The sequence below is a fragment of the Plecotus auritus genome (genome assembly GCF_963455305.1).
Source record: "Plecotus auritus genome assembly, chromosome: 1".
Classification (NCBI taxonomy): domain Eukaryota; kingdom Metazoa; phylum Chordata; class Mammalia; order Chiroptera; family Vespertilionidae; genus Plecotus; species Plecotus auritus.
Window position 1 is genome coordinate 98,070,388 of NC_137770.1, and position 25,059 is coordinate 98,095,446.

The window sequence follows — 25,059 nt, forward strand, 5'->3', positions numbered from 1 at the left end:
CTTATCATCCTATTGTTTCAACTTGAAAGGTTCCCATCAGCATTTCTTATAGTGTAGGTCTAGTAGTGATGAACTACTTCAGCTTTTATTTCTCTGGGAAAATCTTAATTTCTTCTTCATGACTGAAGGACAGTTTTGCAGAATATTTTTTTTATTAACAGGGTTTTATTTCAGCATTTTTAATATATCATTCCAGTCCCTTGTAGCTTGCAAGATTTAAGCTGAGAAATCTGCTGATTATCTCATAGAAGCTCCTTTGTACATGCCTTTCTCCTGCTGCTTTCAAGATTCTCTTATTTGTCTGTGACTTTTGATGGTTTGGTTATTATGTGTCTCATTATAGGTCTGTCTCTACATTTATTCTAGGAAGAGTGTCTGAGTCTCTGGAATTTGTCCATTTCTCTCCTGAAATTTGGTGAGTTTGAGGTAGGTCATTAATTCTTCAAGTAGGCTCTTTGTCTCTCTTTATCTTCCTCTTCTAGGATTCCCATAATGCATACATTGTTCCTCATGGTGTTGTCCCATAAGTCTTTTAACCTTTCTTAATTTTTCTTCTTTTTTTTTCTTTGTGCTTCTCTGCCTTGGTAATTTTGAAAGTCCTATCTTTGAGTTTGATAATTCTTTGTTCTGTCTGTTCAAGTCTGATGTTGAATTCTTCTAGTGAATTTTGTTAATTCCATTATTGTGTTCTTTAGTTTCAGAATTCCTGTTTGAGCATTCTCTATAGTGTCTCTCTCTTTGCTAATGTTCTCATTTGTTTTTGTTAGTTGTCTATCTGTCTGTGCTCTCTTTTAATTCATTAAGGATCCATATGATGGTTAGTTTGAATTCTTTGGTAATCCATATATCTGTTTCTTTAGCTTGGTATCAAAAGATTAATTTGTTCTTTTCAATGGGCCATGTTTCCTTGTTTCTTTGAATGTCTTATCTTGTGTTAGGATTTGAAAAATCATCTGCCTCTCCCAGGTTTTCTGGCCTGGTTTTGTATAGGGAGGACTTTCTGTTATCATTCTTTCTAGACATTCTGGAAACCTTTTAAGCCTTATTCAGGGAATATGACCTCTTTGGGCTTGTGTACGTAATCTAATAACTCAAGGGGTTTTCCAGTTTCTAGTCAGGATCTCCCATGGCATCTGTCTCAATACTGAGGCCTCGGTGATTGTGTAGTAAACTGTGGTACTAGACTTACACCTAGCTCTTGTCTATGATACTGTGGACTCTGGTGCATATTGATTACCTTTCTTCTCATCAGCTCCCAAACTGGCCACTCATTCCTGGCAGTGCTTAAATTCAGATAAGATAGTAACCAATTCCTCAGCCAACTCCCAGAGAAATCAGAACACTGGACACACATTTCACTCCTTTCTCTCCTGAGGGAGAAATTGGGAGTTGATGGTTTCTTTCCAAATCACATCAGGCTGGGCAGTAAGACACTTACGAGTGAGTGCTATGAATTTTCCTACTGGGTTTTGATGCAGTTGGTTTCACACTTGTTTTGGGTGCAGGAACCATTTGACTGAGGTCTACTAGATTTCTCACAAACATAAATGGTCCATTTATTGTTAAATTTGTGTCTTCATAGGAGGAGGATCTGGAGCTGACTATTCTACCATCATGCTGATGTCACTCCTGATTTGAATCCTTTTAAGTGAGTTTGTTTTGTGGTCTAGACTATGGTCTGTCTTGATAAATATTCCATGCAGACCTAAATGTGTATTATGCTGTTAAAAGATGGTGTCCCATAAATATAAATTAGGTAAATAGGTTGATAGTGTTGTTCAAATCTTATATACCTTTATTATCTGTCTACTGATTAACTTTATCTGTACATTCAATGCAATTCCCATCAAAACTTCTAATCAAGGAAGTTTTTTTGTGGCTACTGATAAAATGATCCTAAAGTTTTTATGGAGAGGCAAAATACCCAGAATATCCAATATAATATTGGAGGAGAAAAACAAAGTCAGAAGATTAATACTATCCACCTTTAAGACTACTATAAAGCTACTAGTGGCCCAGTGCACGAAATTCCTGTACCTGGGGGGGGGGGGGGGTTGTTCCTCAGCCCAGACTGCACCCTCTCCAATCTGGGACCCCTTGAAGGATGTCCTACTGCCAGTTTACAGGGATCGGGCCTAAACCAGCAGTCGGACATCCCTCTCACAATCCGGGACTGCTGGCTCCTAACTGCTCACCTGCCTGCCTGCCAGCCTGATTGCCCCTAACCACTCTGCCTGCTGGCCTGCTTGCCCCCAACTGCCCCCTGTGCCAGTGTGTTCGCCCCCAGCTGCCTCCCCTGCCAGCCTGCTCACCTCCAACTGCCCCACCCTGCTGCCCTGCTTGCCCCCACCTTCCCTCGCCACTGGCCTGCTCGCCCCCAACTGCCCCCTGCTGGCCTGCTCACTCCAAACTTCCCCCTGCCCCCCCCCCGGCCTGATCACCTCCAAGTGACCCCCACTGATGGCCTGCTTGCCCCCAACTGGCTCCCCTGCTGGTCTGCTTACCCCCAACAGCCCCGCCCCAAACCAGCCTGATCACCCACAACCGCCGTCCCATCCTGGCCTGATCACCCACAACTGCCCTCCCCTCTTGGCCTCTAACCACCTCTACCTCGGCCCTGCCACTATGGTTTTGTCCAGAAGAACGTCCAGAAGATCTCCTGGAAGGTCTCCCAGTCTAATTAGCATATTACCCTTTTATTAGTATAGATAGAGGCCTGGTGCATGGGTAGTGGCCGGCTGGTTTGCCCTGAAGGGTGTCCTGGATCAGGGTGGGGGTTCCCTTGGGGGGTGGTGCTGCCTGGGCAAGGGGCCTGTGGTGGTTTTCAGGCTAGCCACACCCCCATGGGGTGAGGGTCCCCGCTGGGGGGGGCGTGGCCAGCCTGGGTGAAGGGCTGATGGCTGTTTTCAGGCTGGCCAAGCCCCCCAGCAACCAAAGCTCCCAGCCCTCCTTTTTTCTTTTTTTTTTCAGCGCCTCCTTGAGTGGAGGCCAGGGCCGGCTGGAAGCAGGTATCTGGGATTTATTTATCTTCTATAATTGAAACTTTGTAGGCTTGAGCGGAGGCCAGGGCCAGCCAGGGCAGGCAGGAAGGTTGGTTTCCTCCATCACCGGGGGCAACCCAAGCCTCCTGCTCGCTCCATCTCCATGGCCACCGCCATCTTTGTTGGGGTTAATTTGCATACTCTCTCTGATTGGCTGGTGGGCATAGCAGAGGTACAGTCAATTTGCATGTTTCTCTTTTATCAGATAGGACTAGAGGCCCGGTGCACAAAATTTGTACATGGGGCGGTGTCCCTCAGCCCAGCCTACACCCTCTCCAATCTGGGACCCCGGTAGGATCAGGCCTAAACGGCAGTCGGACATCCCTCTCACAATCCAGGACTGCTGGCTCCCAACTGCTCGCCTGCCTGCCTTCCTGATTGCCCCAAACGCTTCTGCCTGCCAGCCTGATCACCCCCTAACCACTCCCCTGCCAGCCTGATTGATGCCTAACTGCTCCCCTGCCAGTCTGTTTGCCCCTAACTGCCCTCCCCTGCAGGCCTGGTCACCACTAACTGCCCTTCCCTGCAGGCCCGGTTGCCCCCAACTTCCCTCCCCTGCAGGCCTGGTCACCCCTAACTGCCCTCCCCTCAGGCTTGATCACCCCCAACTGCCCTCCCCTGCAGGCCTGGTCCCCCCCAACTGCTCTCCCCTGCAGGCCTGGGTCCCCCCCAACTACCCTCCCCTGCTGGCCTGATCACCCACAACTGCCCTCCCTTGCAGGCCTGGTCCCTCCCAACTGCCCTCCCCTGCTGGTCTGATCCCTCCCAACTGCCCTCCCCTGCTGGCCATCTTGTGGCGGTCATCTTGTGTCCACATGGGGGCAGCCATCTTTGACCACATGGGGGCAGCCGTCTTGTGTGTTTGAGTGATGGTCAATTTGCATATTACTCTTTTATTAGATAAGATAATAATCAAGACAGTGTGCTATTTGTGATAAAAAAGATAAATAGGTCAACTGAACTGAACAGAAAGGCCAGAAATAGAGAAAAAAAAAAGAGACAAGTGATTTTTGACAAAAAAAACAAAGTAATTCAATGGAGAAAGGATAGTCTTTTCAACGGAGGGTGATGGAACAACTGGACATCCACATACAAAAAATAAATTTAGGTACAGAATGTATACCTTTCATAAAAATTAACTCAAAATGGATCATAGATCTAAATGTACAATCCAAAGTTATTAATCTTCTAGAATATAACCAGATGGAACTCTAGGTGACCTTGGGTTTGGTGATCACTTTTTACTTTATTATTATTATTTTATTGATTAAAGTACTACATGTTTCCCTTTTCCCCGATCGAACCCCCTGGCCACTCCCACCCCCTAGGACAAGCCCCCTACTTTATTTTTTTTTAAATATTTTTATTTATTGTTAGAGAGAGAGGAAGGGAAAGAGAAAGAGAGAGATAGAGATCAAGAGAAAGAGAGAGAGATGTGAGAGCAAAACATAGATTGGCCCCTTACCAGGGATGGAGCCTGCAACCTGGGCAAGCGCCCTGATTGGGAATCAAACAGGCAACCTTTCAGTGCACAGGACAATGCCCAACCAACCGAGCCATACTGATGCACAACTGAGTGAGCCACACCAGCCAGTGCAGTGATCACTTTTTAAAGACCTCAAAAGCACAATCCATAAAATAAAAAATTAGGAAGTTGGACTTCATTAAAATTAAAATATTCTGCTCTGTTAAATACACTATTAAGAAAATGAGAGTAGCTACAGCCTGGGAGACAATATTTGCAACACACATACCCAACAAAGAATATGTATCCAAAATATGCAAAGAAATCTTAAAACTCAGTAATAAGAACACAACACAATTATGGGACAAACAATAAAAAATAGGCAAAATACCTGAACATACACCTCATTAACAAAGATATACAGATAACAAATAAACATGAAAAAATGCTCAACATCAAGTCATCAGGGAATTGCAAATTAAAATTATACCCCTACAATAAAAATCTCTGTGTATTTATGTATGTGTGTGTATGTGTTGTTGTTTCTGTTTCTGTAGACAACCCTAATTAATATACAAGGGATTCTTAGCTACTTATGGGCATTTTTATCCAATTTTTTCATATTCAGAACTGATTGAAGTGCTTGGCACATTTTCAGAGGCTGGTGATATTTATGGACTTTAGAGTATTTACCATATGATCTTCATTTGTTCCCTGTAATGAAAGAGGGGTTAATTTTCTTTTCCCCCTCATCTTTATCCATATTTCTGCAAAAGCCCTACTTGTAGGAGGACTGAAGGCATAGACATCTTTGATAATTAGTTTGAGAAGCAGAAAGCTCTAATTGGGCTCTTTCATTTCTTATAGACTGGTAACTGTTAGCAGGATGGAGAATACGAAATGCATATTGTGAGTGAAGGAGGTGGTGGAAGAGGGTTGGGGAAAAAATGAGCTTTTTTTCTGAAAAGTTCAGAAAAAGAGCAATAAAGAGTTACCTCAGGTAGATGGAGGAAGGACTAGGGAGAAAAGGCCTAATGTTTGAACTCATTGAATAAAAAAGGCAGAAGGAAAAAACAGGCCACCAAAAGGAAAGAAAAACATGGGTTTTCTCTTTACCCAGATAATAAGCTTTAAAAATACTAGGATTAATAATGCACCTTTACCCAAAGAAAAATAGTATAATCACTTTCTCTAAATTTAACATATAAATTCATTTGAATTTTCTTGTGGTCATTATTCTCACTTATTTCTTGTTATTCCTTAGCTAGGAGAAGCAACTTTCCCTCCTTTTTCTTTTTTCCTTTTTTAACACATAATTTGAATTGGTCCTAAACCTTTTCATAAGTCATTGTTCCAGACTGGAGTGCCTTTCCCATCTACTCTGACAAATTATCCCAGTCCTCTTTTGGTTTTATATATTTTTATGGTACTTGGTGTCTATAAATACCTAATTCAAACCTTGACTAAATTAAAGAAAAAATGCATTTCAAAGTTTATTCTGTATCAAACCTCTTCAGAACAATATCTACTCGTTACAATATAACAGTTTGTGAATTTTATAACCTATTATGTTCCAACTAATTTACATACAACTTTTTCATGTTTAATTTATTCACTCCCATTTTTACACATACTAAAGTTTAAGTTTCTTTCATTAACTTTAACCACTAATTTGGGAAACTGCCTACACTTCATATTATGCGTATTATCTGTAGAAATTATTATTGCTTATTATCTAACACCCAGAACCTGGCACTTTGTATGTGCTCAATACATACTTGATGTCTGAATGAATAAAATAAAATATTTGGTGTTTGAAGGAGTTAACGTGACATTTATACAAACAATACTAATCTGGAGAACCAGAGAACCATATTTGAATTACTAACAGCTAATTAATTATGCCAGCCATTCCTTGTTTCAACACGGAGGTACACGAACTGAAGTCTTTTTTTGTTTGTTTAATTCTGGAAGGTTCAACATTTTGTCTTAAGGAATCCACATAATGAACGTTGGCATCCAGAGCTCTTTCTAGTACGTAAGTCAAAAAGGTTACACTAACTTTTGGTCGAAACACTTGGACCGCTTTCGCTCACCCAGCTGGAGCCCACTTTGGCCCTTTTCTTCCAACTTACAATTCGCCACACGCCCCTCTCTCGTGTCCCGGCGTCGCAATAGCACTCTCCCCTCACCTCGACCCACATACAAACAGAACAGGAAACCCCGATCCCACCCGCTCCCGTGGAGACTAGGCAACGCTCCCCAGGAGGCCAGAGGACGCGTTTTTAACCACGCGGTTTTCCTCCTCTAACCCGATGGGGTTTTGTGCGGACAATATGTTCAATATTTTGCTTTCGCAGATCGCGCCGGTCGTCTGGGCCCGGACAACCGCAGCCCCGCGGGGAGCGGCCCCGGAAGACTACTAGGACCGCCTCCTTTGGTCTCCAAACTCCTCTGAGGACTTGCCCAGCTCGCTCCCTCTTCTCCCCGGGAGACCCCGCCCCGCGGCACCGGCGCGCGGCACGCGCATGCCCGGTGCGCCCCGTCTGCCCTATCGGGAGCGCCTTGGGCTCGGTTCCCCGAGGGCCCCGCGAGCTGTGCGCTAGCTCCCTCCGCTGCGCCCCGCCCCATGGTTTGCGGGTGCGCGCACCTCCTCGCGCGGGAGAGCCCGGCCAGTGAGCCGCGATTGGCTGGCGGGCGGCTGTGTGTCAGGCCCCAGAAACTCGGGGCGAGCGCCCGGAGTCGGCTCGGGGCGGGTACGGTCTCATCTCAGGTAAACGGGTTTGCTGGGAGGGTAGGGCGCGCGGAGCGGAATGGTGGGCTTAGAACCGCCTGCAAATCCCGCCGCGGTCTCCTCGGAGAAGGTGAAGGGGCGGCGCGGGATCTGCACCCCGGGAATGTTGGCCCCGTGCGGCCGGAGTGAAGGGGCTCTCTGGAAGGTCAGCCTCTTGGGGGTCCACAGGTCGTCTCTCTGGGTACGATCTAGGCATCTTCACTTATTTTCCCATTAGAAGAGTTAGCATTTCATTCAAGGGTGTAGATTTTTGTATATTTCCCTTAAGTGGCAGCGAGTTAGAGGGTAGAGTCCTGATGGACCCTGTGCCCTTGAGAGTCACTTAATCGTTTCGTATTTCATTTCTAACACTTGTAACTTTCGGCAAAGAATGCGGAGCTTCTTTAGGTACACTGAATCATTCCTTAGAAAAGTACTGTTTGCATATTTTTTGAATCACAATGTTTCTTGGCCCAAATTTCTCTAACTGGACGATGACATCACCCTACAGAATTTGTGAAGTACTTTAAGCTCCATGGATGGAAGGAACTGGATAAACACAAGATAACAGCATTAATACACAGGAAAGTAGAAAGAAAAACTTTCCACAAGAATCGACTTTTTGAAAAGCTCATTTGAACTTTTTGTGGAAATTAAATCATCGTAATTAGTAGGCAAAGGTAAACCAAAACAAAGGGCCAAACAAAATTACATTTCATGGAGGTTTCCCTTTCTTCCCCAGATAATTTTAATATACCATCACAGGGTGTTGGCTTGTCAAAGTTTCTCCTTGGGAATCTAGTGTGAAACTAAGCTACATTTTCATTTGGGAATTCTATGCAACAGTATACCAAGAATATTAATGAAAGCAAAGCTGACCTCTATATTAGATAACAGGAATTAAAGATATCACATTGGTGAGAGATGATAGCAAGTCAGAAAAGTGAATAGGAGATGTACACAATTGTCCCTCAAAGACAGAGTTTATACAGTTTTTTTGTGTATTAATTTTTAAAGCAATAGACCTCCAGAAAAGTGCATGAATCATAAGTGTACAGCTCGCTGAATTTTCACAAAGTATATCCAGTACCTGGATCAAGAAAAAGCATTACTTGCCTCCTGGAAGGCCCACTTTGTGCCTATTTCCAGAGATAACCATTATCTTGATTTTTAACATCATCTATGAATTTATCTATTATTTACTTATGTAAATGGAATCATACAGTATATAGTCCTTTGTGTATCACTTTGCCCATATTGTATTTGTGAGATTTATACAGTTATGTAGCGGTAGTTTGTTTTTTCTTATGCTGTATGGTATTCTAACCAGGTTTTGGCTATTACCAATAGGACTGCTATGGGCATTTTTATAAGTATTTTGGTGAACGTATGTATACATTAACATATAATGAATTTTGGAGATTAACACACTGGTTAAATGGCTGTATTATAGAATATGCAGGTATGTATTTTTGGTATAACTACCAAAAAGTTTTTCAAATTAATTGTGTTAAGTAACACTACTTTTTAGCAATGTTTGAGAATTCTGGCTCCTCCAAAAGCTTACAACACTTAGTATTCTTATTTATTTTAGCCATTTTGGTAGATATAGTGATATCACATTGGGGTTTTCCCCTGATTTCCCTAATGACTAATAATATTTAACACCTCTTCATGTGTTTATTGGCCATTTGGATATCTTTTATTGAAGAGGTCATCACATTTTATGTAAAGAGCGAGATAGTAAATATAGGCAGTCTTTGTTTTGTAGAGTTTCAGTTAAAGCAGTACTTGGTGACTCTAGGGCTGCCTGTATTTTAGGCTTTCCTTCCTTCTTTCCTTTTTTGCCTGCCTGTTTGCTTGCCTGCCTGTCTCCCTCCCTCCTTTCTTGTTTCATAGTTTTCTAACCTTTGCTATGTGGAAAAATGTTCAGAAATGATTCTTTAATCTTTTCATCGATGGTGGTGAAATCTTTAACTGAGATAGATTATATTGGACAAGTATAAATACATAAATAGTATTAAGTAATGTGTGTAGTATTTTATGGTTAAATTTTAAATCCCTGAACATCCTTTCTTTGCTTTTTACCAGTTTTACCTCAAGACTAATTAGAGACTGATTTGAGACTTCTTTAAATTGTTCTTATTGCTCTTTTCCTTTCTCCCATCCCTTGAAAACTGAGGAACAAAAGAGAGGTAAGAAGTGAGAAAAGAAAGGAGACATAGCCTTCTTTGATATCGCATAAAAGGCTAGGGAAAGGGTAACTATCCAGACAGTTCTGGATAAAAAGTTTTAAAAAGCATAAAATACTATTAAAATACTTTTTTTCACTCTGTACCAAAAGTATCAAAAAACTTTCACAAGTATCACTTTCTTTGAATACTGTTTCAGCCTATGTAACATTTTAAGCTAACACTTTCTTTTTTAGGTGGTTTATAGAAGTGAATTTAGGTGTATATTTAGATATATGCTAAAACTAATGAGAAGCTTGCAGGTAATCTCCATCAATGTAATTTTTCTTTTATATGGATAATTGAATTTTATCAGTCTTACTTGATTGTTATACAAACACAGATTTAAGATAAACTACTAGGCATTGGCTTCTATCATCAACAACCCACTGCTATCCTTAAGCCTTTCTTAAACAGAAATTCTGGACACAATTATGCATTTATATATTCGTATATATATATATGCATACACACATAATTTGACTAGTATACTTGGTAAATACCTCTGCTTTATAATTGCCACACAAAACAATTGTACTTATATGCAATGTTTTTACTGCACTTCTTGAACCAGAGTTGGAGTTATTACAAATTATTATAACTGGATAGAACATCGGCCTGCGGACTGAAGGGTCCCAGGTTCGATTCTGGCCAAGGGCACATGTCCGGTTGTGGGCTCGATCCCCAGTAGGAGGCGTTCAGGAGGCAGCCGATCAGTGATTCTCTCTCATCATTGATGTTTTTATCTTCTCTCCCTCTTCCTTCCTCTCTGAAATCAATAAAGAAATATATTAAAAAAGAACACACACAAAAAAACAAATTATTATGGCTGGTAAAGGGTATGTGCTGCAGAGGGGATTTTCTAACAAGTGAATTTCCCCTGCCCTCTTGGCTCCTGACCACATATAGGAACAAAGAGGGTATTTATGCAGTATAAATGTTGAGTGGCACTAGACCCTGATTGGTGCATCTGTATGAATAAGGATATATCTGTCAGTCCAGTCGCTGTCATGAGCTTCCTAGAGTACCTACTCCCTGAACATTGCCTGCATCACAATGGGGAACAGAATTTGCCTTTCCTGGTTGCAATTTCTATTTTTAGATACTTCATATAGGTTTACTTTGTTTAAAGTCTTTCTCTACTATTATCTATTATCTGTTGCTTTTATGCTTTACTTCCAGCAAATAATGTTATTACTAAAATGTCCAGATCCCTGTGACTGAGATGGGCAGAGGATAGCTCATTTTCTTCTCACATGCCACCTACAGAGATAGCTTTAAGGTTAATGAGAAAAAAAGAGATAACGAACAACATTAATCAATTCTTATTGCTCTTGTTAGTACTGTATTATCCTTTCTTCCTTTTTAATTTAATGGATTTTAAGACTTAAGGAGAGGATAGTGCTGTTTTAGGGCATTCATTGCAAAAGCAGTGGCTTATAGTGAATGAGCACTAGGCATAAGAGCAGAGTAAGTATGGCTTACTATCTCTCTGTGTTAACCTTTCCTGGAACTGGCTTTCTTTTGTAAAATGAGGCATTTTGACCAATTGTCTCTAATAATAATCCTTTCCTAAAGACACAATAGGGAAGCACAAAATTTAGAACTTAGAATTTAAATGACCATGGAAGTCATTCTGGCTACCCTCAGTTTTTTTTTTTTTTTTTTTTTTTTTTTTCAGTGAAAACACTGATGCCTTGAGATGTTGTATTTAGTCACATAGTTACTAAAATCCGGTTCTCCTAACTTGTATCCCAGTTGCTTTTTCCATTATACTACTTGTGATAGGCAGCCTTCTAAAATAATCCTGGTATTCACATTCTTATGTAATCCTTTTCCCTGAAGGTAGACTGGATCTAGAGGCTCACTTCTAAAAGAATATGGCAAAAATCGTCAGTGTCACTTAAAAGATTAGATTACAAAAGACTGCAACTTCTTTTTTTTAAAAATATATTTTATTGATTTTTTACAGAGAGGAAGGGAGAGGGACAGAGAGTTAGAAACATCGATGAGAGAGAAACATGGATCAGCTGCCTCCCGCACACCCCCCACTGGGGATGTGCCCGCAACCAAGGTACATGTCCTTGACTGGAATCGAACCTGGGACCCTTGAGTCCGCAGGCCGATGCTCTATCCACTGAGCCAAACCAGTTAGGGCTGCAACTTCTTTTTTGCTGGCACTCTTGCTTGTTCACTTCGATCAAGCCGGCTGTCCTGTTATGAGTTTACCTGGTTAGAGACCCACCTGTCAAAGACTTGAGGAGGGTTGGCCCTTTGTGAAAATCTCTTCCCTTACAGATTTATGTGTGGGTAATTGATTGACAATTATTGACAATTTACTGTGTGTTAAATTTACTTGTATAATTGTGAATTCTGTTCCCCCCTGTAGTTCTGTTAATTTTTTGATTTATTTATTATGAGGTCATATTATTAGAAGCATATAGCTTTATAATTGGTCTGTCTTCCAATGAATTGAACTGTTTTTCCCCATTAATAAGTTCTTTTTTTAAATCTCTAGTAATGCTTTTTGTTTTAAAGTTCAGTCTGATTTTTTAAATAAACTTTTCATTTCGAAATAATTTTAGACTCACCAAAATGTTGCAAAAATAGTACAGAAAGTTCCTGTAAACCCTTCACTTTAGTTCTGATGTTAATGCATAATCATAGTACAATGATCAAAACCAAGAAGTTAATATTGTTATAATACTATTCACTAAATTATACACTTTATCCAGACTTCGCTAGTTTTTCCACTAGTGTTCTTTTTCTGTTCTGGGACCTAGTCCAGGTTTCATGTTGTATTTAGTTGTCATGTTTCCTGAGTCTTCTCCAAGCTGTGACCTCTTTCTGATTTTGATATAGCTTTGTCAGCCTTCTTTTGGTTAATGTGTGCATAGAATTGGATTTTTAAAAATCAGCATGACATCTTTGTTTTACAATTGAAACATTTAGTATTTGGATCATTTAATCCATTCCTATTTTGCATTATTCTATTATTACCCTCTGTTTCTTTGGAAATTATACATTTACCATTCTTTTAGTGGTTGTTGTAGAGACTTTTGCATCCTGGAATGTATCTTTTCAGACCTTTTTGCATTTTCTTTCATGTGTATATGTATCTAAACATATAGTTTTGTATGCTTTTTATTTTCTTAATATAATAATGATTATATTTTATTAGTTTATAACTATCCCTTTTTATTTAATCACTAGAGGCCCGGTGCATGAAATTCATGCACTCAGGGGGGTCCCTCAGCCCAGCCTGTGCCCTCTCGCAGTCCAGGAGCCCTTGGGAGATGTCCTACTGACGGATTAGGGGAGCGGGCCTAAGCCATCAGTCGGACATCCTTAGCATTGCTGCAGAGGCAGGAGAGGCTCCCGCCACCACCGCTGCACTCGCCAGCTGTGAGCCTGGCTTCTGACTGAGCGGCACGCCCCCTGTGGGAGTGTACTGACCACCAGGGGGCAGCTCCTTCATTGAATGTCTGCTCCCTGGTGGTCAGTGTGCGTCAGAGCGATCGGTCATTCCGCCGTTTGGTCGATTTGCATATTAGCCTTTTATTATATACTAGAGGCCCAATGCATGAAATTCGTGCAAGAGTAGGCCTTCCTTCCCCCAGCTGCTGGCACCAGCTTCCCTCTGGCACCCAGAATCTGGGCTTCCCTTTGGCCGCTGGCAGGCACCCAGGACCTGGGCTTCCCTCGCAGCCTCAGTTCCGTTCAGAAGGTTGTCCAGAAGGATGTCTGGTCTAATTAGCATTTTACGCTTTTATTATTATAGAGGATAGTTTATACATATTTCTGTGTCAATATACACATGCATAGAGTTTATAGTATTTATGTACTATAGTGTGTTTAACCAGGCCCGAATTGGTAGATGTTTGTGCTATTTATAATTTTTAATATAAACAGCACCACAGTTTATATTCTTGTATATATATGTTTGTACCCTTTGCTAGAACATAGGTTTCTAGAATTAGAAGGATAAAATCAAAGTTTGTATGTTTATTTCTTTAGTTAAAATTGTGGGCCATTCTTTTTATTTTTTACTAGTGGCCTGGTGCACAAAATTCGTGCACGGGGGGGGGGGGTTATTGTTTCCTCAGCCCAGCCTGCACCCTCTCCAATCAGGGGCCCTTGGGGGATGTCCGATTGCTGGTTTAGGCCCGATCCCACAGGCAGTTGGACATTCCTCTCGCAATCTGGAACTGCTGGCTCCTAACTGCTCACCTGCCTGCCTGCCTGATCACCCCTAACTGCCTCTGCCTGCCTGCCTGATTGCCCCTAACTGCCCTTCCCTGCCGGCCTGATCTCACCCCCAACAGCCCTCCCCTGCCGGCCTGATCTTGCCCCCAACTGCTCTCCCTTCCAACTGCCCTCCCCTGCCAGCCTGATTGCCCCTAACCCCCTGCTGGCCTGATCTCACCCCCAACTGCCCACCCCTGCTGGCCTGATTGCCCCTAACTGCCTCTGCCTCAGCCCCCACCACCATGGCTTTGTCTGGAAGTCAGATGTCCAGAAGATGGCTGGTTGACCCTTTTATTAGTATAGATAGATTATATAGGATAGGATTGCTTAAATGAGGAAGTGGAATCCTTTTTCAGCAGGAGGAGATGCTCTTGGCAGACAAAAATACATAATCCCTATATCTGGACTGATAGCCAGCCATATGCACTTTACTGCCAAACTGGTCATTAAAAAATTGAACTGCTTTCTTACACCTTACACCAAACAGCTGTTGCCCTTAAAACCCCTCCTCAGCCCCCACCTTAGGTTCTGCCTTCGCAGTTCACCCAGATTAGGTTCTGATTGGTCGGTTTCTATGCCAGTCAGCGTCAAAAGCTCCGCCTTCTAAGCAGCCATTGGCTCCTCGCAGTTCACCCAGATTTGGTTCTGATTGGTTGGTTTCTATGCCAGTCAGCATCAAAAGCTCCACCTCCTAGGTAGCCATTGGCTCCTTGCAGTTCATCCAGATTTGGTTCTGATTGGTTGGTTTCTATGCCAGTCAGCATCAAAAGCTCCACCTCCTAGGTAGCCATTGGCTCCTTGCAGTTCATCCAGATTTGGTTCTGTTTGATTGGTTTCTATGCCAGTCAACGTCTCTGGGCCTGATCAGAGAGGCGGGGCTGATCAGCAGCTGCCCCAGGCTGCTGGCGAGGGTGCTGAACTGCTGACCTCTCGGAGAGAGAGAGAGGCAAGGGCTGATCAGCAGTTGCCATGGAGGCTGCAGATCAGACCCTACTTCTCTCTCCGGGCCTCTCCTGCAGCCATGGCAGCTGCTGATCAACCCCACCTCTCTCTCCAAGAGGTCAGCAGTTCGGCCCACTCACCAGTACCTGCCCACCCGAGTTTGCTGCATGCGCAGCCTTGTGTTCAGTCATCCCTTCAGTTGTTTTGGATGTTACGGACCCTGGCTCTTTATATATATAAATGGCATAGTTATTTAAAAAAAATATGTGTTCATTATGAACTCTTTCAAGCAATATCTATAATAATAAAAGCGTAATATGCTAATTAGACCGGATGTCCTTCTGGACAAAGCCGGGGCTGCAAGGGAAGCCCAGGTCCCACGTGCCTGCCTGCGGCTGGAGGGAAGCCCGGGTCCCGGGTGCCAGAGGGAAGCTGGTGCCAGCAGCCGGGGGAAGGAAGGCCTACTCTTGCATGAATTTTGTGCATCGGGCCTCTAGTAAATAAATAAAAAGGTGACAGCAAAACATTATCTTAAGTTCTATAACCCCAACCAAAACAACCCTCATTAAACACCAGATGCATAGCATTCTATGTTTCTGTTTCAGAGTGCTCAGTATTAAAACAAAACAATACAAAACAAAACAGAAAGGTACCTGTACATTTTTGTAAAATTAAACAACACCAATAATGAAGGAAAAAAATCTGAACATTTCCAGAAAGAAAACAAAAATAGGCTACCTAAATAAAATAATTAAATGAATATGCCAGCATCTGCCTTCTTGACCAGCATTATCATCTGGTAGAAGAGTGTTGCAGTTATTTCAAAGCTTTAAAGAATAATTCTTTTCTTTCTTTTAAGATTTTTAAAAATTATTATTTTAGAGAGAGAGGAAGGGAGAGGGAGAAAGAGAAACATCGATGTGAGAGTGAGACAATAATCAGCTGCCTCCTGCATGCCAGGGATTGAACCTGAAACCCAGGCATGTGCCCTGTCTAGGAATCCAACCGGCAACCTTTTGGTACACAGGACGATGCCCAACCAACAGAGCCACACCTGCCAGGGCTGAACCATAGGTTATTTAGAAGTGTTTGAGGATTTTTGAGATACCTTTCTGTTACAAACTTCTAGTTTGTTTCTGTTGTAGTAAGAGAACATAATTTGTAAAATTTCAGTCTTTATAAATATGTTGAGGTTTGTTTTATGGACCAGAATAGAGTCATTTCTGGTAAATGTGCCATGTGCACTTGAAAAAATTGTGTATTCTGCCATGTTAGGTTTTCTAAATGTCAGTTAGTTCAAATTGATTGATATACTGAGTCTTCTATATCTTTGCTGATTTTTCTGGATGCTTATTCTCCTGATTGCTGAGAGAGATATAATGAAGTTTCCAACTATAACTAGGGATTTGTCTGATGATTTTTCATCATATGATTGATGATTTTGAGACTTGTTAAGTACTTATATATTGGGATTATTTATGTCTTGTTAGAGAAAAAACACTTCAATGTACTTCTTTAGTCTTGGTAATACTTCTTGTTTTATTTTGTTTGATATTAATATAACTACTTTCTTTTGATTAGTACTTGTATGCTTTGCTCACTGTGCTCTATTATACTAAACTAGAGGCCCAGTGCACGAAATTCGTACACTGGGAGGGAGGGTCGCTCAGCCTAGCCTGCGCACTCTCGCAATCCAGGACCCCTCGGGGGATGTAGCAGTGTGCTAAATGGCAGGCGACCAGGGAGGAGCCCAAATCGGGGCTGAGCATCACTCATGCTCATCCTGGCCCGTTGCGCCTGCTGCTGTGGAGTCGGGAGAGGCTCCCACTGTGGCAGCTGCGCTCGCCAGCCATGAGCCCGGCTTTTGGCTGAGTGGCGCTCCCGCTGTGGGAGCGCACTGACCACCAGGGGGCAGCTCCTGCATTGAGCGTCTGCCCCCTGGTGGTCAGTGCGCACCGTAGAGACCAGTTGTTCCAATCATTGTGCTGTAACTGTCACTTAGGCTCTTATTATATAGGCTAGAGGCCCGGTGGGGTCCCTCAGCCTGGCCTGCGGGATCAGGCCGAAACTGGCTCTCTGATATCCCCTGAGGGGTCCCAGATTGTGAGAGGGCACAGGCCAGGCTGAGGGACCCCACCAGTGCATGATCAGGGCCAGGGAGGGATGCAGGAGGTTGGCCAGCAGAGGAGGTACTGTGGGAGGGCTCCAGGGCGTGTCCAGTCTGTCTTGCTCAGTGCCAATTGGCCGGACCCCAGCAGCAAGCTAACCTACCAGTCGGAGCATCTGCCCCCTGGTGGTCAGTGCACGTCATAGTGAGCAGTTGAGCAGCCTTAGCATATCATTAGCATATTACGCTTTGATTGGTTGAATGGCTGACGGGTTGACCAGACACTTAGCATATTAGACTTTTATTATATAGGATAATACATAATGAAGGAAGGGTAATTTGTAGGATTTTTTTTCATTTTGTGTTGATAGCATTCAGAACATGTACACAAGGTGATATAACGTTTTAGGCTGAAGAAATTTGAGAAATGGCAAGTGCAAGGAGGACTCTCTAGCCTCTCTCTTCTCCTTGAAGCACTTCATATATGACCCTTACATGAGAGGTGCCCTCCATGTACCCAGAGGGAAGAAGCATCCTCATGTCCAAAGACAGAGGGATAAGGTTCCTTAGAGGAACTCAAAGAAACAGGCCTTGCTATGTTTCCCCCAGTTTACTACTCTTGGCTCCTATATCCTTTGTCCTATCACGTTTTCCAGGACTTTCCACTTTTCATCAGACATAGTATAAAAAGGCTCAGGCTTAACCATTTCTTGGGTCTTTATTCCTTGTGAAGTTTCCTTTGTCACATAAAACTTACATTAAATAAATGTTAATGCTTTTCTCCTGTTAATCTTTGTTGTCAGTTTAATATTCATGTCCAGCCAGGGATTTTAAGAGGATTGAGAAAAAGTTTTCCCTCCCCTATGGTGTGTATTTAATTTATGTATTCATTTATTTTAAATAATGTTTTGATCTTAGGAAGTATGATTTATAAATTATGACCTGAGATCATGTAATTTTATGTTAAGGTACAATGATAAAAGTGTTCCTTACATAATTAGAAAACTTTTTGCATTATTATTCTACTTGGGTGATATTTGAATGGTAATTTCTATAGATGCTGTTTGGAGTGTGAAATGCTGTTTTGCATTAAGTCTCAACCCTATACATGTAACTTGAAATTTTTTAAAATGTTTAAATTCCTTCTTTTTAATGAAATATTTTCTGAAGTATGACTTATTCAAGCAGCATGTCTTTAAACTAATTAGTACTTTAATTATCTTTTAAATTTAATGTAAATTGAAGCCATTTCCTTAATTTATGTCAAATAGCTTATTACCAGCATGGGAGCTGCAGATATTGTGTGATATAGCTTATGATATCCCAAAGTAGAACATTTTATTCAGTGGCATGAGCTGGCACAGTGGGCAAGATTATTCTAATTCATTTGGGTAAGGGAACTGTAGCTTAGGAAGTTCATATACAAAAACTCACTGTCTGAGTTTCTTTGTCATTCTTCACTGGTAAGAAACTCAGTTTAGGATTTCAGTGGCTTAATTTCTATTGTCTTTATTTCATGCAAATGGTTAATTTATCTCCATTTAAATTAAAATCTAAGTTTATACCTATAAATGCCTATGTTTTTGTTTGTTAACCATCTTAGAATTAATATCTCATTTAGAACATTTTGCCACATGATTACTTACTGGTGGGTTTTGTCTATGTGTAGTAATACACCTTAAATATTAGAGAAATTACTTGCACTAAAATTTTTCAAAATAGTTGATCTTTTAAAATATGTTCTTAATTTTAGGTAGTACTTTATGAAAAACAAAGGACCATATTATTTGCTTATTAGTAGATAAAAATTTAGACTAGTTTTTAACATTGCCACAATTCATGCTAATGGGATTATAAAAAGCTGCCATAAAGATGTTCCTTCCAGTGCTATTCATAACAGAAAACTATAATATTGTCATCAATGGAATATTAAACTACTATTAAAGTGGTTCAAAAAATGTTTATGATAGTACAAAAAATCAAGTATTTGTAGTATTTATATTACACCTATCTATATCCTATATAATAAAAGCCTAGGTGGCATCATGCCCTCACGTGACATCATCACAATATGGCCGCCACAAGATGGCCACCCTCACGTCATCACAAGATGGCCGCCACAAGATGGCCAGCAGGGGAGGGCAGTTGTGGGTGATCAGGCCTGCAGGGGAGGGCATTTGGGTGCGACCAGGCTGGCAGGGGAGGGCAGTTGGGGGAAATCAGGCCAGAAGGGGAGGGCAGTTGGGGGTGATCAGGCCAGCAGGGGAGGGCAGTTGGGGGTGATTGAGCTGGCAGGGGAGGGCAGTTGGGGGTGATCAGGCCAGCAAGGGAGCAGTTAGGTGTCAATCAGGCTGGCAGGGGAGTAGTTAGGGGGCAATTGGACCGGCTGGGGAGAGCAGTTGGGGGTGATCGGGCTGGCAGGAGAGCAGGTAGGCGTCAATCACGCCAGCAGGGGAGTGGTTAGGGGCAATCAGGCAGGCAGGCAGGTGAGCGGTTAGAATCCAGCAGTCCCGGATTGTGAGAGGGATGTCCGACTGCCGGTTTAGGCACGATTCCACAGGGATCAGACCTAAACCGGCAGTCGGACATCCCTCAAGAGGTCCCAGATTGGAGAGGGTGCAGGCCGGGCTGAGGGACACCCTCCCTGTGCACGAATTTCATGCACCGGTCCTCTAGTAGTATATAAAAGCCTAAGCGACCAGCCGACTCGCCAGTAGCTATGACACGCAATGACCACCAGGGGGCAGATGCTCCGACTGCTAGCTTTGATGCGCACTGACCACCAAGGGGCAGATGCTCAACACAGGAGCTGCCGAGCTGTGGTGACTTGGTACCTGCAGTTCTCCAGTGGCGCACCTGGAACCAGAGAGGAAGGAGCCCGATTCTGGGTGTGTCACTGTAAAACTGTCCTGTCGCAATCTGGGACCCCTCGGGGAATGTCAGAGAGCTGGTTTTGACCCAATCCCTGTAGGCCAGGCTGAGAGATCAACCGGTGCACAAATCCATGCACTGGGCCTCTAGTATAAATATGTAAAACAAAAATGACAAAGCTACCACACTAAGATTTTAAGAATATTTTATGTTTTGGTAGTGAATATAAGTGGTGATCTTTTTCTTCTCTTCTTTCTACTTTTGTTTTAGTGTATTCTGGACTATTTTCCATAGGCTGTGGTTATTTGGACAGTGCCTAGAATTATATCTCTTTTTTATTTTCTTTCAGTAGTAATCTCTACAGATTCAAGAATTCAGTATTGTTTGATGTAAATATTGGATCAGCTCTGACTTCTAGGGTTTATTGTGGTCAGAGTATAACCAGTGTATTTGTTTTAAAGGAAATAATGATTTTAAGCCCTTTATGATCTTCTAAATGAGTTGTCCAAAGATTGGAAAGTAAGTAATTATATAGAAACTAGAGGACTGATGCATGAAATTCGTGCAAGGGCTTGGTCCTCACAGCCCCTTCCAGCCCTCTCAGGCCCTCGCAGCCCCTCACAGCCTCAGCCAGCCCTCGCAGGCCCTCGCAGCCCCTCACAGCCTCAGCCAGCCCTCGCAGCCCAGGCTGCCTTGGCAGGCCCTCGCAGCCCAGGCTTTGTCCAGAAGGTCGTCTGGATGGTCATCCGGAAGATGTCCAGACAGTTGTTCTGCTGTTTGGTATAATTAGCATATTAGCTCTTTATTATATAGGATATGTTTCCTGTTACTTTTAAGTAGTTAAAAATAGCTAGTTACGTCCTAGCTGGTTTGGTTTGGTGGATAGGGCATCGGCCTGTGGACTAAAGGGTCCCAGGTTCGATTCCAGTAAAGGGCACATGCCTGGGTTTTGGGCTCGATCTCTAATTGGGGGGCATGCTGGAGGCAGCCAATCAATAGTTCTCTCTCATCATTAATGTTTCTATCTCTCTTTCCCTCTTCCTCTCTGAAATCAATAAAAATATAGTTACTTTCTAAGATTTGACAATGAAGTGTGAGTGAATGAGAGAGAGAGAGAGAGAGAGAGAGAGAGAGAGAGAGCACAGAGATGAGAGAGAGAAAGAGAGAGAGAATGACTATGTGCATATTTTTGGAAGAGGGAAGAGAGGGATTGGATGAGCTTAGAGTTAAGCACCACAGGATCACCATTGACATTTGTTGTTATAAGGAACTCCTCTAGGTTAGAATTGGAGGTGGGAAAGTGGCAGTCTCTAAGTTGTGTACTAGGATCAGAAAGGCTGTGTTGCCCTAATAACCCCCAAGTTGAGACTTAAAACAACACAAGTTTATTTCTCACGCATACAGAATTTGGTTTACAGATCAGAGTTCCTTCTATCTTGTGATGCCACTGTTTAAAGTATGATTTTCAAGGTTGTTGCAGGAGTGGAAGAGAGGGCTATAGGATCTCATAGGATGCCTGGAAGGTGAGTCTTGAAATTGGCATATTGGTGTGTCACTTCTGTTCACACTAGTTTTACTACGACTCAGTCACATGACTCAAATATAAAGAAAGTGTAGTTTTCCTGTACATTCAGGAATAGGAACTGCTATGGTTATAAAACAGCAAGTTTAGGGTTTAGAAGGGGAAAAGTTAGAAGAGTAAATAATGGTTAGATCTTGTTACTAACCAAACTAGAGGCCCAGTGCATGAAATTCATGCATTGATAGAGTCCCTAGCAGCTGCTGGCTGCCGGCTGGGGCCTTTCTTCCTTGGCTGCCAACTGCCGGCCCGGGCCACCCTTCATTCCACGCCTCCCCCTGGTGTTCAGCACATGTCACAGTGAGTGATCGACCTCCCAGTCGGTCAAACTCCTGAGGGGACACTTTGCATATTAGGCTTTTAACTATATAGACTAGGGGCACAGTGCACAAATTCATGCACCTTGAAAGGAACTGTGGGCCGCGAGGCTGCTGTAGGCACAGGGGTGGGTCTCGGCCCATCCTCTGCACCCCTGCCTGGCCCCTCCTGCCGCGGCCCCTGGTCCCCTGTCTGCTGGCAGCCCCGTTCCCACTGCCACTGCTCCCATGTGCTGACGGCACCGGCCCCACTTGCACCCGCTGATGGCACGGAGCGATTGGGGCTGGCACCAGCAGTGAGTGCAAATGGGGCCGGTGCTGTCAGCAGGTACAAGCGGCGGCTGCTGCCTCGATCGTCCCTAAGGACCAGGGGGATGTGGAGAAGCCCTCAGGGGCGATCAGGGCTGGCAGCCGCTGCTTGCATCTGCTGATGGTGCTGAGTGATTGGGACCGGCGCTGGGCACCAGCAATGGTGGCGCCAGCTGTGGGTGCAAACAGGACTGGTGCTGGCAGTGGGTGCGAGCAGGGCCAGCGCCAGCAGCAGGTGTGAGCGCCAGGTGGGACCATGGCGCACGGGATCAAAGAATTTTCAGTAACCACTAGAAGCTTGCCCTGATGACAGCGACCGGCGTCCCACCTTGGTCTGGCATCCCTGCTCACCTGCCCCACCATCCCGCCGCAGCTAATGCGTGTTTCGCACACGCCCCCTGGTGATCAGCGCACGTCATAGTGACCGGTTGTTCTGCCGTTCGGTCTATTTGCATATTAGCCTTTAATTATATAGTATGTTTGTGCCCCCATTCATATGTTGAAACCATAACTCCTGATGTGATATTAAGATGTGGAGCCTTTGGGAGATAATTAGGATGTGATAATATCAGGAGGGTAGAGCCTTATGAATGAGATAAGTGCCCTTGTTAGAGTCAAAAGAGAGCTTGCTTCCCCTCTCTGCTCTCTACCATGTGAGAATTCCATGAGAAGTGGGCAGTAAGAGGACTCTTACCAGAACTCAACCAGCTGACATCCTGATCTCAGACTTCCAGGCTCTAGAACTATGAGAAATAAATTTCTGTTGTTTATAAGCCATTCAGTCTATGGCATTTTTATTAAAGCAGCCCACACGTTCTAAGACAAGTCTCATCTTTCAATAACCCAGTAGAATTGTTGCCCTCCCTTGACATTGCCCTCAGGGCACTTGCAGCTTTGGTTTTTGGTTATTGGTGGGACAGACACAAATTGTCCTAGGCAACCTGAGGGAGACGGGAGCCACACACATTATTCTCTAACCTAGTCTTTCAGCATGTGTCTGTTTTCCTTCACTCAGGACTATAGTCCTCCTCTCCCACAAGCTTCCTTCAAGATAGCTGACACTTACATGGATTTCTTCAAGTTTTTGATTGGTTCCTTGGGTCTGTGATGCCTCTCTCTTTTTTAGTTTTTCTAGGTTGATTTTTGGGGGGAGAATGAGCAATCTTTGAGTTCACTTGCTGTCTTAAGGCTTCCTAATTTCTGAATAATTGGAGGCCTTTCTAATATTTGAACAAAATTCCTGTAGGAAAATACTCCAACCTTGTCTTAACTGAAAAGGAAACAGTTTTATTTCTTATTTTCCTATAAACAAAATACATGATTTATTACTAGGGTCTAGGTGTAATGGTAATTTTAATAAAGCAAGAACTTTGAGTATCTAACAGTTACCAAGGATAGCAGAAAACTTGTGTTGGGTTACCTGTGGGATATGATTCAGGTCAAAAGTCTGCAATAATATGTTAAAAATAGTTTATTAAAGCAAGTACATTACTTCAAATTTTCAGCCTCTCATGGAATATAAAAGGAAGAAAAATTAAAGACAATTAGATTTGATAAAATAAGCACCCTAAACAAAGAAAAGTTAAGTTGAAAATGTTAGTTTCCAAAATAAGCCAGCATCTTTGTCAGAAATCTTTACATTGGATTGTTCATTTAAAACATACTTTTTTTGTTAAGGTACTGTGTTCAACAGGGACTAGATATATTAATTAGAGTAGTATGAAATCCTTAGGCATTATTACAATACTAGTGGCCCGGTGCACAAAATTTATGCACATTAAAAGGGAATTAATTAGAGGAAATATTTTAACACTACAGGACGGGTGCATGAAATTCATGCAACAGTATGGTCCCTAGGCCTGGCCTGTGGTCAGTGCCATCTTCCATAGCTGCTGGCAGCCGCCTCCAGTCCCCACCGCCAACCACCCCCAGTTCCCCATTCACCATCAGGCGATCAGAGCCTGCTGGCTTGGGAGGGGGGAGCGGGGAAGGACCAAAAGGTTGGCCGTCCTGCCCGCTCACTGGCCCCGGTCCCTGCCACTGGTTGCCCTCGGTGTGTGGGGTGACCGGCAGGGTAGGGGCCTTGGCCTGGCGCCACCTGCCTCCGCTGCCACCCACCTCTGGTTCCCCTTTGCCAGCAGGTGATTGGAGCCTGCCCACTGGGGAAAGGGACCAAGAGGTTGGCCGGCAGGCCTCAATCAGGCAATTGGGGCCTGCAGGCTGGGGGCAGCTCCTGTGTTGAGCATCTGCCCCCTGGTGGTCAGTGCATGTCCTACAACTGCTTGTTCCGCCATTCAGTCAATTTACATATTACCCTTTTATTATATAGGACTAGAGGCCCAGTGCACGAAATTTGTGCACGGGGGAGGGGGGTGTCCCTCAGCCCAGCCTGTACCCTCTCCAATCTGGGACCCCTCGAGGGATGTCTGACTGCCCGTTTAGGCCCGGGCAGTCGGACATCCCTCTCACAATCCAGGACTGCTGGCTTTCAACTGCTCGCCTGCCTGCCTTCCAGATTGCCCCTAAATGCTTCTGCCTGCCAGCCTCATCACCCCCTAACCACTCCCCTGTCAGCCTGATTGATGCCTAACTGTTCCCCTGCCAGCCTCTTTTCCCCTAACTGCCCTCCCCTGCAGGCCTGGTTACCCCTAACTGCCCTCCTCTGCAGGCCTGGTCCCCCCAACTGCTATCCCCTGCAGGCCTGGGTCCCTCCCAACTGCCTTTCCCTGCAGGCCTGGTCGCCCCCAACTTCCCTCCTCTGCCGGCTTGGTCACCCCCAACTGCCCTCCCCTGCAGACTTGATCGCCCCCAACTGTCCTCCCTTGCAGGCCTGGTCCCTCCCAACTGCCCTCCCCTGCTGGCCATCTTTTGGTGGCCATCTTGTGTCCACATGGGGGCAGGATCTTTGACCACATGATGGCAGGATCTTTGACCACATGGGGGCAGCCATCTTGTGTGTTGGAGTGATGGTCAATCTGCATATTACTCTTTTATTAGATAGGATAGAGGCCTGGTGCATGAGTGGGGGCCAGCTGGTTTGCCCTGAAGGGTGTCCCGGATCAGGGTGGGGGTTCCCTTGGGGCGTGAGGCGGCCTGGGTGAGGGGCCTGTGGTGGTTTGCAGGCCGGCCATGCCCCCTGGTGACCCAAGCAGAGGCCCTGGTATCTGGGGTATATT

General features: G+C 43.9%; 1 protein-coding gene across 4 annotated transcripts in view; it reads left to right on the top strand.

Moving 5' to 3' along the window:
- Positions 1-7,054: 7,054 nt before the first annotated feature.
- MIPOL1 (mirror-image polydactyly 1) overlaps positions 7,055-25,059 on the top strand; it is a 357,237-nt gene continuing 339,232 nt past the window's right edge. For 3 of the 4 annotated variants that reach the window (XM_080641823.1, XM_080641824.1, XM_080641825.1), the window contains exon 1: positions 7,162-7,279. The gene's annotated coding sequence lies outside the window, so the exon portion shown is untranslated. Of the gene's footprint in view, positions 7,280-25,059 lie in introns of all 4 variants that reach the window. The other variant, XM_080641822.1, reaches the window with a different exon arrangement.